Source organism: Symphalangus syndactylus, chromosome 8, assembly GCF_028878055.3.
Source record: "Symphalangus syndactylus isolate Jambi chromosome 8, NHGRI_mSymSyn1-v2.1_pri, whole genome shotgun sequence".
Classification (NCBI taxonomy): domain Eukaryota; kingdom Metazoa; phylum Chordata; class Mammalia; order Primates; family Hylobatidae; genus Symphalangus; species Symphalangus syndactylus.
Genome location: NC_072430.2, coordinates 45,501,233 through 45,519,399, shown reverse-complemented (window position 1 = coordinate 45,519,399; position 18,167 = coordinate 45,501,233). Strand labels below are relative to the sequence as shown.

At 40.4% G+C, this 18,167-nt stretch overlaps 1 protein-coding gene across 50 annotated transcripts in view; it reads left to right on the top strand.

The window, feature by feature from the left end:
- The window catches only part of SIPA1L1 (signal induced proliferation associated 1 like 1), a 428,639-nt gene that overhangs the window by 142,895 nt on the left and 267,577 nt on the right, over nt 1-18,167 (top strand). For 12 of the 50 annotated variants that reach the window (XM_063644103.1, XM_063644094.1, XM_063644086.1 and 9 more), the window contains one exon: nt 16,693-16,806. The exons of 32 other annotated variants lie outside the window; for them this stretch is intronic. The gene's annotated coding sequence lies outside the window, so the exon portion shown is untranslated. Of the gene's footprint in view, nt 1-1,129; nt 1,310-16,692; nt 16,807-18,167 lie in introns of all 50 variants that reach the window. 6 more of the 50 variants (XM_063644081.1, XM_063644097.1, XM_063644110.1 and 3 more) reach the window with 1 other exon arrangement.

Sequence of the window (18,167 nt, the reverse complement as noted above, 5' to 3'; positions counted from 1 at the left end):
GGCCAGTCTTGCCTTTTCACATTCGTCTGCCTGCTTATATTCACTGACAGCTGATTAGATTGTGCCCACCAGATTAAAGGTGGGCCTGCCTTCCCCAGCCCACTGACTCAAATGTTAATCTTTTTTGGCAACACCCTCACAGACACACCCAGGATCAATACTTCACATCCTTCAATCCAATCAAGTTGACACTCAGTATTAACCATCACAGGGCTTCATATATTGAATGAGATCATATCCAAGTCAGTGTACTTTAGGGGTGTTTTGAGCAGGGCAGAAAGAAGCTAATGCTACCACCAAAGAGAGCTCTGCTTTGTTACTGGACTGCCATCCACTAGAATTTATGATTAAACCCATTCCTACCTGCTGTTTACTAGAGGAAAGGCTGTTGTTTATTTTTGGCAGAGCAAACGAACACAGTGAGGACTACTGGGAGACTCACTTGAAGACAGGCGGATTGTATCTGAGAGGTGGTGTTGCCCACACTGCAAATTGTGCTTGTGTCTGTGTAAACAGCAACGAAAACTGGCCAGGTTCATAGTACCCTTTCAAAGTGGAGTTCTCTAAGGAGACATTAGCTTCAGTTGATAACTCTCAAAGAAACTAGGACACTTCCCAGGCTGCTCTGTATTTGCGTAGATAAACAACAGGCATTAATAGAGCCATACTGAAAAAAAAAAAAAAAGTAATAAAATTCACTGTGTTCTAATTGTGTCCTCGTAGCAGTGTTATATTTTTTAACCCCAAAATGGTACCTAAAGTGGAGATTTGTATGCATTATGAACTAAATGCATTTTCTTAAGTAGTATTTGTTGTGTTTAGGGTTTGCCACTATTTCTGACTAAAATGGATATTCATGGTCTCAAGCACATTAACCAGATATCTTTTAATAAACTATTTTTTATTGTGCACAGAACCAATGTAATGGCATTATTTGTTCTTTCAGTTTATTTTGATAACAATTTTCTCTTTCATAGTAGTTCTCTCCATTTAATTGAATTTGGGCATGTTATGTGAGTGCTTTTGATCTATAAATTAGTCATTAATAGATGTAGTATTTAAATGATTTTAGGGATATAATGCAAACTATTTTATCTCATAACTCAGACACAGTTTTCAACATTTCTAGAGAGAAATTTTCCTGCCTGCTTGGAACAACACTTTCAATTGTCATGTGAAAGCAATTCCATTGCCATTTCAGTGTCCAGATTTATGTCAGCATTAATTACTGTCGCTGGGGGATTCTGTGAGCCAACATTGTATGTGTGTGGATATTTACAAATGCACCGTTGGATTCTTTGTCATTCAAGTGAGTGTTGACTATTTACAGGTAAAGAACTCTCTTGTCTTGGTGGATATCAGGTTATTTGTATCAAGTAATATTTGCCTATCTATTTATACATTAATATGTTTAAAAAGAAATTTCTCCAAGAAGAAGCATTCGTCACTCACTATTTGTTTGATGGGATGACACTTAACATTCTTATTGTGTAATCATAAAATAGCTAATTTTGTTGTGTTTAATGCCAAGAGCAGATGCACTTTCTAATAAAAACAACATGCACAGTCCAAATCTAAGCATTATGTAGAAGCCTATTAAAATCTTGGAGTATTTTTTTGTAATTTAAAAACATAATTGTGGTTTGCATTGTGTCCAGCTTTCAAAAAAGTATGTGATTGGTGCCACAGCTTAAAAACCGAAGAAGCAAAAGTTGTCCCTTACGTTTTTGAGTATGTCATTTTGAGAGACCATATCATGCCTAGAGGTTTAGCACATACCTCTGGCACCAGACTGTCTGGATTCAAATCTTGACTGGGCATGGTGGCTTATGCCTGTTATCCTAGCCCTCTGGGAGGACGAGGTGGGAGGATTGCTTGAGGCCAGCAGTTCAGGACCAACCTGGCAAACATAACTAGACCCCCATCTCTTAAAAAAAAAAAAAAAAAAAGAAAAAACAAGTCTTGGCTTCTATCATTTACCAGCTTTGTGACCTTGGGAAAGTATACATAAAATGCTTAAAACAATGCCTGGCACATAGTAAGGACAGATGAGTAAGACCGTAAAGGGGAAAAGCAGTTAGAGGGGTGTGTGTGTGTCTGTCTGTCTGTCTGTTGGTTACAGGGGCTTCTCCTATAATCAGTTGCAGTTTTTAAAAATTGGGTCTTTTATTTCCTGATCTGTCAATGACTTTCGTAGAGTAACTTTCTTGAGTATTGTTCTAGACCCTCTAAGGCAGACAGAAGAAATAAAAGGCATTGTCTCTACTTTGAAAGCTAGAGCCATATTTAAATAAGTACCCAAATGGAGATAGATACTGTTAGTTCATTCTTGGGTTGCTATAAAGGAATACCTGAGACTGGTTAATTTATAAAGAAAAGAGGTTTAATTGGCTTACAGTTCTGCACGCTGTACAAGCATGGTGCTGGCATCTGCCCAGCTTCTGGGGAGGCCTCAGGAAGCTTGCAATCATGGTGGAAGGCAAAGACGGGGTGGTGGTTTCTCACATGGTGAGAATGAGAGCAAGAGAGAGATTGGCAGGGGTGGGTGCCACACACTTGGAAAAAAAGCAGATGTTATGAGAGCCCATTCACTCCAAGGGGATGGTTTTAAGCCACTCATGGGTTTTTAAGCCCCCATGATCCAAACACCTCCCACCAGGCCCCACCTCTTAACACTGGGGCTTACATTTCAACATGAGATTGGGACAGGGGCACATATCCAAACCATGTCACATACAATTCAAAGAATTTTAGCAATGTGTAAGTAAAAAGATCTTAATCTTTTGCAGTAAAAACAGAATGAAGAAGTATAAATGGCGAATTTTCATCTTGGAGGACAGGAGCTATAAAAACCCATCATGAAAAGTGTCAGCTTTGTATCTGGGAGAAACACATGATGAAAACGAGCTTGTTATGTTCTTTGTTCTCTTGTAGGCCTAGTCATTCATTGGATGAGTTCTAAGCCCTGGTTAACAATCTCCCTTGTTTTCATCTGTAGCTCTTATTATACCGCACTAGAAAGCAAGTACTCCAGCCCAGTTCCCTTACTTTCCAAATCTTTTTCCATTTGCAAGCCATTTGTGTGATGTGCTGATTTTGGAATGGTCTGGAATGCTCTCTTCTTATTAACTTCAACCTCTGTGAGACCTTACCCATCCGCAGAGTCCACTGGAGTCTCACCTCCAAGATACCTTCCCCAGCCACCTAAACCAAGCCCCAGCATCCCCAGCATCACTTTAGTGCTTAGTTATTATTCGGGGATGGGGTGAGTGGTTGCTAAATCCACATGAAAACTCTACATACTGTGAAGTGCAGTACAGATGTGAGAGGGCATTATTATTTTTGTTTTACCTGTTATGTGTTTGTCCTGTCATCCCCTTCCCCCACATTATGACCCTCCTAGAGGTCAAAAGCTTTGCGTTTCTTAACCCATCCCCAAGTGCAAAAAATAAAAAAAAAAATCAAAGCAGTATAGAGCTGGAATGAATGAGTGAGTGAACCAAATGATGCTCTCTCTGCTAATCGCAGCAAAGATACCTAATGTGCATGCTGTTAGTGTGGGCAAAAGAGCAAGGGTTTTGTTCTGGAGGACTTTGGTGCAGGTCTGGACTTTACTACAGTGTGGCCTTGGTCCCCCTTTCATCCATATTCTCATGTGAAAAATGAGGAAGGTGATGTTGCTGTATACCTCATAGGGCAATGTTTATGAGGAGTAAAGTGACGTTTATGGGAAAACTATTTTGTTGCTTTTCAAGTGCTTATTAGTTGTTTCCAATAAAAACAAACATGAGGCAGAACTTCGATCAAGCGTTGAATAATTCATAAGTCATGCTCCCTCATAACCAGGAGGTTGGTGTGGTCATGTGAGTGGGATGGGAACTGAAGTGAGACCTGACTCTGATTTCTGCAGCCTGGCCAGTCCTGAGCCTGGGGCAGCAGCATTAGTTTGGGTTGGGGCTGGTGGTGCTTGGCAGACCCTTTACTTGTGTCAAGGGAGCTTGATGAAGAAATTCTAGGAGCTTTGTAAATACTTGGGTATTCAAATTGAGACAGAGAAATGATTAAATCTGTAAGGTAACATTTCGTCACACCAAGTGGGGAGCTTTTGGGTAGGGCCTTATGTTATGAAGAACTTTCGAATGTAAATGTGAAACTGGATGACAGTTACCAAATTACAGCCACCCAGCTACTTTCTCTCTCTGTACTAGAAATTTATAGTAGATCCTGATACAGACACGTTTGTAAAAGAAAGAAGCAAAGTTAGCAGCAATAGCTTGCTCTAGTGACTTTGGGATTTTGAATGTGGACAACCTCACTTTTAATTCCTATCTGCTGTGAGTTGCTATCTGGCACTTCAGCGGCGCCCAAACTTTTTAAGTGACTGTGTAACTGGGGGCATTGCAAGAAGCCACCCGCAGAATGATTTTTTACATGCCCCCAATGAAAAAATATACATATCTAATGTTAATTCAATTCAGTTTTCCAGCTACTTGCAGGAGTTGTGTATAGCAAAGGGAGTGGGGACTTAGTGGGTGATCACCTGGCGGAGCTGCTTGTAGGTAATTGGATGTTTGCATTAAGAGCTCTGGGTTCTCATGATCTGGGGTAAATGATGTAAACTTTCTGTACCTTAGGGCCCATATTTATAAAATGAGACCGTTAGGGCAGTAGTCTGTTCCCAAGCTGTGAATATTATGTAGTTTAATAGGGGTTGGAAGATTTTCTCCTACTCTTCTAATTATATATGGAAAACTTCCCAGAGGACTCAGAGTTGTTTTTTTTTTTTTTTTTTGAGACGGAATCTTGCTCTGTTGCCCAGGCTGGAGTGCAGTGGTGTGATCACAGCTTGCTGCAAGCTCCACCTCCTGGGTTCACGCCATTCTCCTACCTAAGCCTCCCGAGTAGCTGGGACTACAGACGCCCGCCACCACGCCCAGCCAATTTTTTGTATTTTTTTAAATAGAGACGGGTTTTCACTGTGTTAGCCAGGATGGTCTTTGTCTCCTGACTTGGTGATCCACCCGCCTGGGTCTCCCAAAGTGCTGGGATTACAGGCGGGAGCCTCCGCACCCGGCCTCAGAGGTTTTTTTAAGGAGTATTTTCCACTTAATAGTGTGAATTGGGCTGGGTACATTGGCTCATGCCTGTAATCCCAGGACTTTGGGAGGCTGAGGCAGGCAGATCACGAGGTCAAGAGTTCGAGACCAGCCTGGCCAACATGGTGAAACTCTGTCTCTACTAAGCATACAAAAATTAGTCGGGCGTGGTGGCATGTGCCTGTAATCCCAGCTTCTCAGGAGGCTGAGGCAGGGGAATTGCTTGAACCCAAGAGGCAGAGGTTGCAGTGAGCCGAGATTGTACCACTGCACTCCAGCCTGGGCAACAAAGCAAGACTCCGTCTCGGGGGAAAAAAAATAGTGTGAATTAAGGACTTGCTGTGTGTCAGGGACTACTTTGGGGGCTGGAGGCACATCCTTGAACAAGACAGGGTCCTTTCGCTCTAGGTGCTTACATTTTAAGGAGAGAAGACAGGGAAACACTCAAACAGAGAAAGGTGACAGGAATTACTGTTAGATTGGATATGGAGTTACAAATGGGAAAGCCAAGGACAACTTACTCATTTGGCCTGAGTGGCTGTGTGGTTAGTAGTAGTGGTTATTGGTTTGTTGGACAGAACAGGTTGGGAGTTGGATGATCCACATTCTTTTAAGTTTGACATGCTTGGGACAGATGTTATCTAGAGTTTTACATTTCAAAGTCTTCAGTCTCTGGATGGCATTTAAATCTTTGGGACTGGGTGAGGTCAGCTAATTATTGAATTTAGATAGAAAAGAAGGAGTGCTAGAGACCAGGCCTACCTGACTCCAAGCCCTGGGGCCCAACATTTGGAGGTTGGGTAGAGGAGGAAAGTAGAAGCAGTTCAGGGCCTCTTGTGTTTATATCGCACCTTCATACACGTTAAGGGTTAATAAATATCTTTTAAAATAATACTAAGTGCCAGGTGCTGAGAGATGAGAGCACTCTTTAGGGACCACCTCCTCCTGCGAAGTGCATGGATGCCCACCACCCTAACTGCTTTGGGTCAGGCAGCCTCCGTCTAGACTCTCACATCCTTCTGTGTCAGCTGGTTGACTTGAATATTGATCAAGAGTCAGTTTTGTTTGTAGCAAACCCTGTTTTGGTCAGTAGGACTTGTTATTGTAATTGCGTAATTAAAATGTTATGTTATCTGATTAAATCAGTATTATTTTTCTACAAAAATATGTTAAATACTTTGGAAAGCTTCCAAAGGCAAGCCTCAAAAAAAAAAAAAAAAAAATACCAAAAACCACAAACTCGAAGCTGCTATTATAATATGTTACATGTGGTCATGATGACTATAAAAAATTGGGGGGAATAATTAAACTACTCTAAGCATTCTCAGATTGCTTCTTGAGAGCTTTGGGTTTGTGTTGTACTCTAACAAAAAGGGAAATTGAAAGTTGTCATGATGCTTTTTTGGGTGGTTTGTATAAGAATGACTAGACTAACAGTCATTCAGGAGACTGATTATTCTTAGAAAAGGCCTTGTCCTTACATTACAAAGTCAGTTAATGAATGTATAACATGTTCAGTTTAAATATGTCTGAGATATATAGTGTTTCTTAGTTTCCAAACCAAGTATCATCCTATTATCTTGGTTAAGTGAGTTTTTACTATATGAACTTTATAAAAAAAAAATCATCTAGTATGTGCCAAGAGCCCTAAAAATGGTTGTCTTGCTAATGTCACTTCTGGGACTTTATTCTATGAAAACTTAAAAAAAAAAAAAAAAAAAAAGCAGCGTCTTACTTGGTTACCCAGGCTGGAGTGCAGTAGTGTGATCATAGCTCACCGAAGCCTCACACTCCTGGGCTCAAATGATCGTCCTACCTTAGCTTTCTGAGTAGCTGAGACTATAGGCGTTAGCCACAGCACCTGGCTTAATTTTCCGCTTTAAATGGGTGTTATTTCTCTAATTACATGACAATTGTATTACAATAATGGATGACATGAAACTTTAAAGAGAGGCTTTTTAAATTTGGTTGCTGTTGAGTATTGGTGCTTCATAGAATGACTAAGAGAGACCATGAATGAAAACAGTACGCATTACTTTCAGCTTTCATATATAAGTGTAATAAGATATAAACAAAATTACCTTTATTTAATTAAATGTACATATAAAAATAAAATTGCTTTTATCAGTACAATAATTATAATATATAATTAATATATAACTACAAGTCTAGAAATAAAATTACTTTTAATCTTCATAATCATTATTCATCATTTATAATAGTTATTACTCTTTATAATAACCAAGATAGTGGAACAAAGTGGAATTTTCCTGAGTTTAGAAATAGTCTCAGAAAGGTTTGTTCCCCCACCCCTTTTTACACAGCTAGTACTGGCAGAATTTGAGCCCAGATTTTCTGATCCAAATTTATTGGTCTTTTCATTTCTAGCACTGCTCTTTGGTTTTTTCTTCCATAAAGTTAGGTGCGAAAAGGAGAAGTAGTGGGGATCTGCCTTAAAAATCCTATATGTGGAACTACTCATGGATAGAAAATAAAAGGTTAAACTGGATGAGATACAAGTCTGTCTTTGAAACAGGAAGATCATTCTGGGCTTTCTCTTTTACATAATGGTACTTTAAAAATGCTGAGGAAGGATTTGGGTGATGTGGTCAAAGTGATGGGAGAAAAATAACTTGAGAACAGAAATGTTCTCAGAAGGAGTCTAGAACTATGTTTTCCAAATAAGTGCATTTGCTGAAGGACAGGAAGAAAATATTAGAGCTGTCATTAAGCTGTTCTAAGAAATAAGCTAAAATGTACTAATATTTAGTATGTGATTGAAACTGGGAACCTTGCTCATGTCATCTGTCAGATGATAAGTGTCCTATTTTGAATGCAGCTATCCTGAGATTATGTGGAACTTCTATAGTGCAAAGGGTCCTGCATTCCCTTGTTTGCTTTCAGCCTGTTGTGACATGCTACATTTACTCATCAGACTTACAGATTATGTTAACCAGTTTTAATTGAAGCAACAGCTACAAAATTGACACTTGGCTTATAAAGATTCCTACAGAGAATTATGGGTTTAAGGTAATGTAGATAATGCAAATACAAATGAGCCGTAAATAGTTGGCAGAGCTGAGACTTCTCCCAGTACAAGCTATGATCAACTATGAAATTAGCTGGAAAGTGAATTTTGTCTAAGAAAATTTAGTTATTTTACATAGAATTGTCAGGCACTTACAAAAATCTTCCAAACTGACGGTGATTCTGCTGTTGGCCAACTGGGGGTGTGCGAAGTGCTTCAGTGGACCAGTGGATAATGCCCACTGGGAGATACCGTCCTTTGCATGTAATTGACTTTCTTTTCTAATTCATTCTATTCTGCAGCTGTCTGAGTATCTCTTAGGTCCAGGCACCATGCCAGGGTGATAAGACAAAGCCTATAAGGAGATCACAATATGAACAGGTCTCAATCTTGTGCCAAAATTATAGAATGGGAATTATTTAGTTGTAAGTGATTTGTGGAGTAGTCTCAGTTCAGCCCTGTCATTGTTTAGGTGAGGACATCTCTGCTGTGCACTACACTGCTGATCAGTCCCTCCTATCAGTACGTAGGACCCATCAGAATCCTTCCCCTGATTGGTATCTTTGGGCTTCACATAATAGCTTCCAGTTTTTCCTCTCTTCATTTGGCTATTTATAGTTGATTCTTAATTCTGATTTTCTAACTTGCATTTTTGTCAGTAGGCATTGCTAATATATTCCAGCCTGAAAAAAACCCCTTACACTTCAGGCTCTAAATCATGTAAAATGAATGAGTTTTCTTAAGAACATTTTGTGTGTGTAGGTGTGTGTGCATGTGTGAAATTCTGACTGTCAATTTTCTTTTGAATGTAGAATGTCTTTGCTGGCCACTCAGACTAATAGAAATAATAGCATCTTAGGCAACAGAAGGGAAAGCACTGCTGTGAAGGTATCACTTGACATCCCTGTTCATTGTTGACATGTAATAAAAAACAGTGTTCCTTGTGCATGTGAGCCGAGGTTTGGTCATGTGCAACCAGGTGATTATTTTTAAGTACATGTCTGACAGAACACCAAGAAGTACCAGTCTTTAAAGAATGCTATAAAGTAGCATATACTTCAGGCTTGAAATATTGTAATCAAAGCAGGTTTGTTAAATGCTCATCTGTTCCTGCATACTGTTCTCCAGCAAGCTAAACACATCAAGAAGCAGTCTCTCCCATTTAGAAATAACCAGACTTTCTTTATGTTTGTAACTGAATTTTTTTTTATTAATCGGTGAGAACAATGTTGTTGGAAAATTTAGTGTATCTTTCCCTCGTCTCCTTTTTGTGGTGATGATGGTGGGGGATTAGGTAATAACTTCAAACAGTAGGATTTTTCCTTGTATTGGAAAACCAATACAAGTCACTGTCATAATTTTTGGCAAATTATGTCAGGAGTAGAGGAAAGGGAATTCTTCACCTATCTTGATGTTTCAGTATTGGGAACATTTGAAAAATAGAGAAAATTAGAAAGAAAAAAATTATCCATAGCTTCTCCATTAAAACAAAAATTCTGCTTTCAAAATGTCTTCCAAAGTAACACATTTGTGGTTGTTTTATGAATTGAATGGCCAGAGCTATGTACATAGGACACAGCTGAAAAAGGGAAGGCGTAGTCAGTGAAAGTGGAATGAGGGCAACATCCGAATTGCCCTTTTAGTGGTTATTATTGTGTTTCTTTGAAAAAGGCAAAAATGCCTCCAGTGGAAGACTAATAGTATTTGGACAGAGAGAGTGCAGAGTTAGGAAATTATTTTATCATAGCATTTTGAACCTAGGCTGGATCATTTTTGTTCAACAGTGTAATTGAGAGCTGTTCCTCCCTTTCACTTACTCCATTGAGGAAAGCATCATTTCTAGCAGGAGGTTTACAGTGAGGTAGGTCAAATTCGGGCACGTTGTAGAGGCACCGCAGTTGTGGTGGTCTTGATGACACAGTGCAGATGCTCCTGATGAAACTGGTTTCCGTGACCTTTTCCTTTTGTGTATATACTCTTCAAGTTTTAAAACAAACTGTATGTGTATTGGGTGCTTCCTGTTGAGGAAATGGAGGAAGTATGTATAACCCGGTGGGGATAGAGATGGGCCTGGATTGTAGTGGACAAATTTTGGATGACTCTGAGTTCATGCATCTGTTTCCCGGATGTTTCACCTGCTTTGTAACATCAACATCTCAAAAACCAGAAGCCAAATAGCAGGAACTGTTGGGCTCTGTTGAACATTAGTGTTCTTGCTGTTAAACAGTCATATTTTTGTGGCTGAACAGTTAACTTTGGAAATAAATGGTTTTGTGGTATCTCTAAAAATATTTTATAAGTACACTGGTTTAAATAACACTTAATACCACATAGTTCCATTATCTTTAAAACTAATTTCTGTGGCAGTTTTCAGTACCATATTTATGTAAGTTAGTCATAGAATATGTTTTTGTAAATTTGAGGTATTTTTATGTTTTTTTTTTAAACTTTTTGTGCCTCCGAATAACAAATCTGTCAATTTGTTGGTTTTATTTATTTGTTTGTTTATTTATTTATTTATTTTTTGAGATGGAGTCTAGATCTGTCGCCCAGGCTAGAGTGCAGTGGTGTGATCTCAGCTTACTGCAAGCTCTGCCTCGTGGGTTCACACCATTCCCCTGCCCCAGCCTCCCGAGTAGCTAGGACTACAGGTGCCTGCCACCATGCCTGGCTAATTTTTTGTACTTTTTAAATAGAGACGGGTTTTCACCGTGTTAGCCAGGATGGTATCAATCTCCTGACCTCGTGATCTGCCCGCCTCAGACTCCCAAAGTGCCGGGATTACAGGCGTGAACCACTGCACCCAGCCCAATTTGTTGGTTTTAAAAGAAATTAAGATGGAGTAAAATTGCCTTTTTTCTTGGATGTACAGTTCTATGAGTTTTTATTTTTGAGACGGAGTCTCGTTCTGTCACCCAGGCTGGAGTGCAGTGGTGCAATCTCTGCTTATTGCAACCTCTGTCTCCCAGGCTCAAGCAATTCTCCTGCCTCAGCCTCCCAGGTAGCTGGGATTACAGGCATTTACCACTACACCTGGCTAATTTTTGTATTTGTAGTGGAGTACAGGGTTTCACCATGTTGGTCAGGCTGGTCTTGAATTCATGACCTCAAATGATCTGCCCACCTTGGCCTCCCAAAGTGCTTGGATTACAGGCGTGAACCACTGTGCCCAGCCCAGTTCTATGAATTTTAACACGTATAGATTTGTGTGACTACCCCATAACTCTTCCACCCCGCTCAAAAAGTTTCTTTGTGGGCCGGGTATATTGGCTCACGTCTATAATCCTAGCACTTTGGGAGGCCGAGGCACGTGGATCGTTTGAGGTCAGGAGTTTGAGACCAGCCTGGCCAACATGGTGAAACGCCATCTCTAAAAATACAAAAATTGTCCAGGTGTGGTGGTGCGTGCCTGTAATCTCAGCCACTCGGGAGGCTGAGGCAGGAGAGTTGCTTGAACCTGGGAGGTGGAGGTTGCAGTGAGCTGAGATGGTGCTACTGCACTCCAGCTTGGGTGACACAGCAAGACTCTTTAAAACAAGAACAAAAAAGTTCTTTTATGTTATACTGTCTCGCCACCTCTACCTCCTGTCTAACACTGATCTGTTCCCCATCTCCATAGTTTTCTCTCTTTAGGAAAAAAAAAAAAAAAAAGACGGGTCTCACTGTGTCGCCCAGACTGGTCTCTGATAGTGTTCTCTCTGGGATGGTGTCATTTATGTGGAAGTATAGAGTAGACCATCTCTAATTAATTAATTAATTAATTAATTATTTTACCAGATGGGGTCTCCCTGTGTTGCCCAGGCTGGTCTCAAATTCCTGGGCTCAAATGATCCACCCACCTCAGCCTCCCAAAGTGCTAGGACCTAGATCATCTTTTGAAGCTGAGTTCTTTCCCTGAATATAATGCCTTGGAGGTTCATACAATTTATTGTGGATAGTATAGATACTTGGTTCCTTTTAATAGCTGAGTAGAATCCATTTGTATGAAGGTACTGCAATTTATTTATCCGGTGTCCCATTGAAGGACATTTGGTTTTTTCTACTTTGGAGGCATTAAAAAAAATAAAAAGCTACTGTGAACATTTGTGTTTTAGTGTTTGTGTGAACATAGGCTTTCCTTTCCCTTGGGTAAATTCCCAGGAGTGGGATTGCTGGATTACGTGGTAGGAGTATGTTTCACTTTCTGAGGAACTTTGAAATTATTTTCCAGAGTGTTTGTGTCATTTTGCATTTACACCAGCAATGTATAAAAGTTTCAGATGCATGGCATCCTTGACAGTACTTCCTGTTATCAAGGTATTATGAGTATTTTTTATTTTACCCATTTGGGTGGATGTGTAGTGGTATCTCATTGTGATATTAATGAGAAATCTGCATTTCTCTAGTGCCTAATGACGTTGAACATTTTTTCATATGCTTACTTGCCATTTGTGTATCGTTTTTGATGAAGCATCTGTTCAAGTTTTTAAATAACCACTTTTTAAATTGGGTTATTTCTTGGTTGAGTTTTCAGTTTTATTTTGTTTTTATATATTCTGGATACAATTTATTTATTGCATATGTGATTTGCAAATATTTTTCCAAGTCTATACCTTATTTTTTCATTTGCTTAATAGTGTCTTTCTCTGAACAAGAATTTTTAATTTTGAAGAACTACAGTTTATCTTTTTTTTAAAGTACAGTGGGGGTGATTTCCAAGAACTCTTTAAAGGTTATAAAGGTTTTATGTTTTCTCTTAAAAGTTTTATAGTTTTACATTTGGATATATATGATTTATTTTGAATTAATATTTGTGTAAGATCTGTTTTAGGTCGGGTTTCCTTTTTTGGATATGGATGTCTAATTATTCCAGCACCTTTGTTGAAAAGACAATCTTTCTCCATTGAATTGCCATTGCACCTTTACCAAGAATCAATTGGTTATATTTGTGTGAGTCCATTTCTCCATGACTTCCTCCTTCCCTGGGGTTCTCCTTTTTACTTTAACAGGCACAAGATGAGACATTAGAATAGGACAGTGTACTTCCTGTGACTGCTTGCATTTTGGGCCAAGAGGCAGGAAGACAGAGGAAAAATGCAGCAGATGTTTGCTCCTACAGCTCCTCTGATCAGAGAGGAAGGTTCCTTTCCCTCAGAGTTTATGTGACTGTTGTCCCCGCTGTCCGCCACCTCCTTGGAATTGCCTTGGATTGGGAAGCAAGAGAATTAAAAAAAAAAAAAAAGAAAGAAAGAAAAATGGAGTGTTTCCCCCATTCTCTCCAGGTTTAGAAATTCCCTTTTCTGCTCCTCTAGCTAAAACTCAGTTTGTTCCCTCTGTCCGCATCCTGGTATGCCATGTCCAGCTGCCTTGAGTCCAAGCTGGTGATTTCTTAGGAAAAAAATGGGAAGCTCATTGCCAGTTTGGTAGTACCTTGAGATTCATTCGTCTTCCCTAATCACCCTGCTGTCGTTTACTTTTCAGACCCCTCAAATAGCTGCTTATAATCTTTCCAGGTATTATAACTGCATTCAGTAGAGAAATGAGTTGGAGTGTCTTTCCTTCATCCTACCCAGGACCAGTACCCCTCTTTTTCTATGTATGTATGTATTCGTTCATTCATTCATTTCTAGAGACAGGGTCTTGCTCTGTCACCCAGGCTGGAGTGTAGTGGCACAATTATAACTAACTGGAGCCTCGACCTTCTGGGTTCAAGTGATCCTCTTGCGTCAGCCTCCTGAGTAGTTGGGACTACAGGCATGTGCCACGATGCGGGGCCAATTTTTTTTATTTTTATTTTAAATAGAGACAAGGTCTCACTATATTGCCCTGGCTGGTCTTGAACTCTTGAGCTCATGCATTCCTCCTGTCTGGGCCTCCCAAAGTTAGGAGATTACAGACGTGAACAAACACACCTGTCTAAACCCCTGTTTTGTTTTGTTTTGCTTTGCTTTGTTTTAAGACAGGGTCTCCCTCTGTCACCCAGGCTGGAGTGCCGTGGTGTGATCATGGCTTACTGCAGCCTCGACCTCCCAGATTAAAGGTATCCTCTTGTCTCAGCCTCCCTGGTAGCTGGGACTACAGGCATATGCTACCATGCTGGACTAATTTTTTTTTTTTTAGTTTTTATTTTTAGTGGAGACAAGCCCTCGCTATATTGTCCGGGATGATCTTGAACTCCTGGGCTCAAGGGATCCTCCAGCCTCAGCCTCCCAAAATGCTGGGATTACAGGCATGAGCCATTGCATGCAGTCCTCCTTTGTTTTTAAATACAAAGTTTAGACTAGTGGGGTTTTTTTTGTTTTTTGTTTTTTGTTTTTTGAGATGGAGTCTTGCTCTGTTGCCCAGGCTAGAGTGCAGTTGTGTGATCTTGGCTCACTGCAACGTCCACCTCCCAGGTTCAAGCAATTCTCCTGCCTCAGCCTCCCAAGTAGCTGGGATTACAGGCGTTTGCCACCATGCCCAGCTAATTTTTTTTGTATTTTTAGTAGAGACGGGTTTTTGCCATGTTGGCCAGGCCTCCCAAAGTGTTGGGATTACAGGCGTGAGCCACCGTGCCCAGCCAGACTAGTGTTTTTCACAAATTGCACACATCTTAACATTCTGTTTCTCTTGGACTTAAAAAAAAAAGGTCGGCTGTGCATGGTGGCTCACGCCTGTAATCCCAGCATTTTGGGAGGCCTAGTTGGGCGGATCACCTGAGGTCAGGAGTTCGAAACCAGCCTGGCCAACATGGTGAGACCCCATCTCTACTAAAAATAGAAAAATTAGCTGGGCTTGGTGGCGGGTGCCTGTAATCCCAGCTGCTCAGGATGCTGAGGCAGGAGAATCACTTGAACTCAGGAGGCGGAGGTTGCAGTGAGCCAAGATTGCACCACTGCATTCCAGCCTGGGTGACAGAGCAAGACTCCGTTTCAAAAACAAAAAACAAACAAACAAAAAAACAAAGGTCATTTTATCTTGGCTGAATTAATATATATTGTGTAAAATACAAGAACAAAGTAGAAACCTTTCAGTTTTGTGGAAATTCTATGCTAGGATCACAGTGGACTCTTTTCTTGCTTTTTCTCTCTACTAAAAAAATTAACAATTTAAAGTGAGCATTTTAATACCATATGTAAATTTACATTTAGTGCTATATGATTTTAGGTGCAGAAATGCACCCAGAACACCTGTAGTCATTCACTATCCTGTTTACCTTGTGGTTCTCATCTTTTGTTACATTAAAAAATGTCTAATTTTAAGTTTTTTGTATCCAATTATTGAGTTGCCTTTGAGATATGAGTTGATATGTTTTCATTCTGAACCCCTTGCATAAGTTAAGGTGAATTAGAGAATATAGGGAAGTCCAGGCTGGGCGTGGTGGCTCACGCCTGTAACCCTAGCACTTTGAGAACCTGAGGTGGGTGTATAGCTTGAGCTCACGAGTCAGAGACCAGCCTGGGCAACATGTCAAAACCCTATCTCTACAAAAAATGCAGAAATCAGCCGGACATGGTAGTGCATGCCTGTGATCCCAGCTACTTGAGAGGCTGAGGAGGGAGGATGGCTTCGGCGGGAGGATGGCTTCGGCCTGGGAAGCAGAGGTTGCAATGAGCTGAGATGGCTCCATTGCACACCAGTTGCACTGTAGCCTTCTGTAAAAAAAAAAAAAAACATACAACAACAACAACAACAACAAAACCATAAAGAAGTCCAAAAAAAAGGAGAGGCTAATGACTAACATATTCATTCTCTACTGACTTTTTAAAAACATGGACTAAATATAATTATCCAGACAGCTGGTGAAAAACAAATATAGTTCAGTGGATTCCTACTGAAAACAACTACATGGTCTAAAAATTAGCTGATTTATTTTAAGTCATTATTTATCAGTAGAAAACCACTGGTCGGGCACGGTGGCTCACGCCTGTAATCCCAGCACTTTGGGAGGCCGAGGCGGGCGGATCACGAGATCAGGAGATCGAGACCATCCTGGTTAACACGGTGAAACCCCATCTCTACTAAAAATACAAAAAAAAATTAGCCGGGCGCTGTGGCGGGCGCCTGTAGTCCCAGCTACTCCGGGGGCTGAGGCAGGAGAATGGCGTGAACCCGGGAGGCGGAGCTTGCCGTGAGCCGAGATTGTGCCACTGCACTCCGGGCTGGGCGAAAGAGCGAGACCCTGTCTCAGAAAAAAAAAAAGAAAAAAAAAAAAAGAAAAGAAAACCGCCAAAAATTAGTGAGGGGGAAATTAACTGTAGGTGATCATAAATCTCTTGAAATCCACCCCAGGAGGCCATGTTAATGGAGTCACAGCAGGATATAGGAGTAGACAATTAAGAAGGTGAAGTTTAAGGTAATTAAGAATAACTCACGTGGCATTTTAATTATAGAAAATGATAATAAAATATAAAGATGGAAGATAGTTGGATAATCCTATGACATCCCTTTATAGATATATCAAAATGGTAACTGATTGGTATTTTTATGCTTTTAGTATTTATTTGCCACAAAATGGCAAGTGTCACAGGGCTTGAACGCTGCCCTCCTAAGTGTTTGCCATGCTTTTGTTACTTAAGACTAATGAGACCATTGGGACCCTTTATGCAGCTCTGTGCCAGGCCCTGTGCTGAGCAGCTCACATAGGTTATGCCGTATCATCCTCAGGAGAACGCTGGGAAGCTGGTCCTGATGGGCAGGAGAGGAAACAGGCACAGAGAGTAGGTAAGTGCTAAGGATTCGAATCTACAGGGTCTGGCTATAGAGCCTTTGCTCTTCAGCTTTTAGCCATAAGATCCCCTAGTTAAATGGGGTGAAAGACTGAGAGGGAAGGGATTGGGAAGACCAAATGAAACAGTGAAGGGTATTTTGACCAGAGGTGTAGAAGCTTCAAAATCAAGTGCTGGGTTTAGCGATTACCCAGTCTCAACCAAGGAAAGAATGGGAACAGTCTCAGTTCGAGGATTCATTATGCCACCAGAACATTTCTTCTGCCAATTTTTCCCAAGTCAGTGTGGTGTAAGTAGCCACTTTTTGTTGCCATTCTTTCCCTGAGTACATCTCTCTCAGTAAAAGTGTGTGGAAATGCACCTCATTAAACCTGTGCCAGGGGACAAAATCCGAAGAAAGACTTAGACAGGATTAGGTTCAAGGAGAGAAGAATTTAGTACTTTTTTCATGGGATGAATTAGGGCTCTGAGGTATTTAACTAACCTCTTAAGCTTTCTGAATGATCTTACGGAGATGATGCCTTGTCTGGCTTCAAAGAATTGACTCCTCTCCATCTTCTCTCCCTCTCACCCAAATTGAAGTGCTTTTAGCCAGTTGGTAGACTTTATACTTCTGGAAGAGAATAGGACCCGTAAGGAATTGAGGAATGGTGTTAACATCCTGTCCAGATGGATATTTGTGCCTAGATGTTCATGTTTATACACATTTTTGTGTGTGTGTGAATGCACAGGCAGCAGTCAACTCATAGTCAGCCAGACAACTTGTGTGGTATTCTTCTTTTTTACGAACAACTTCAGCTGACAGCTAAGCACAGATATGATCCTTTATGATATCCAGAGATTTGTTTTACTCTCTTTTTGATAAGTGACTTCATACTTGCAGGCCAAAGACATTCAAGTCTTTCGGGGGGAAAGTCTTAAAGGTGGTCAGAATTTGAGGGCTATTAGAATTTTATTCTTTACCTAAATCTAAATATTTGTTTTAGATGGTAGTTACCCACACCGTGCAGAAAAATTATAGATATTTGGGGTACAGTTTTTCTTTCTGTTAATAACAGATGATTATAATTAGAGGCATTTGAGCATGAAACTGGTAGTGGGGAACGTGCTCTGTGGTATTTTAGGGTGAAGTGGCACATTGCTTTTTGTGCACATATTGCTTTTTGTGAAAATGTCTCCTAATTCATCTTTCATGTACAGTGTTGCTTACAACATTGTATCATGCATTGTGAGACTTCAAAACCAGACCACTTGATTCTGTTCTTCTGGAGCCATTGATAATTGTTGGGAAACTACATTTGTATAAAACCTCTGCAGAAATCAAGAGAGGCTCAGCTTTATTGTAATTTTAACAGT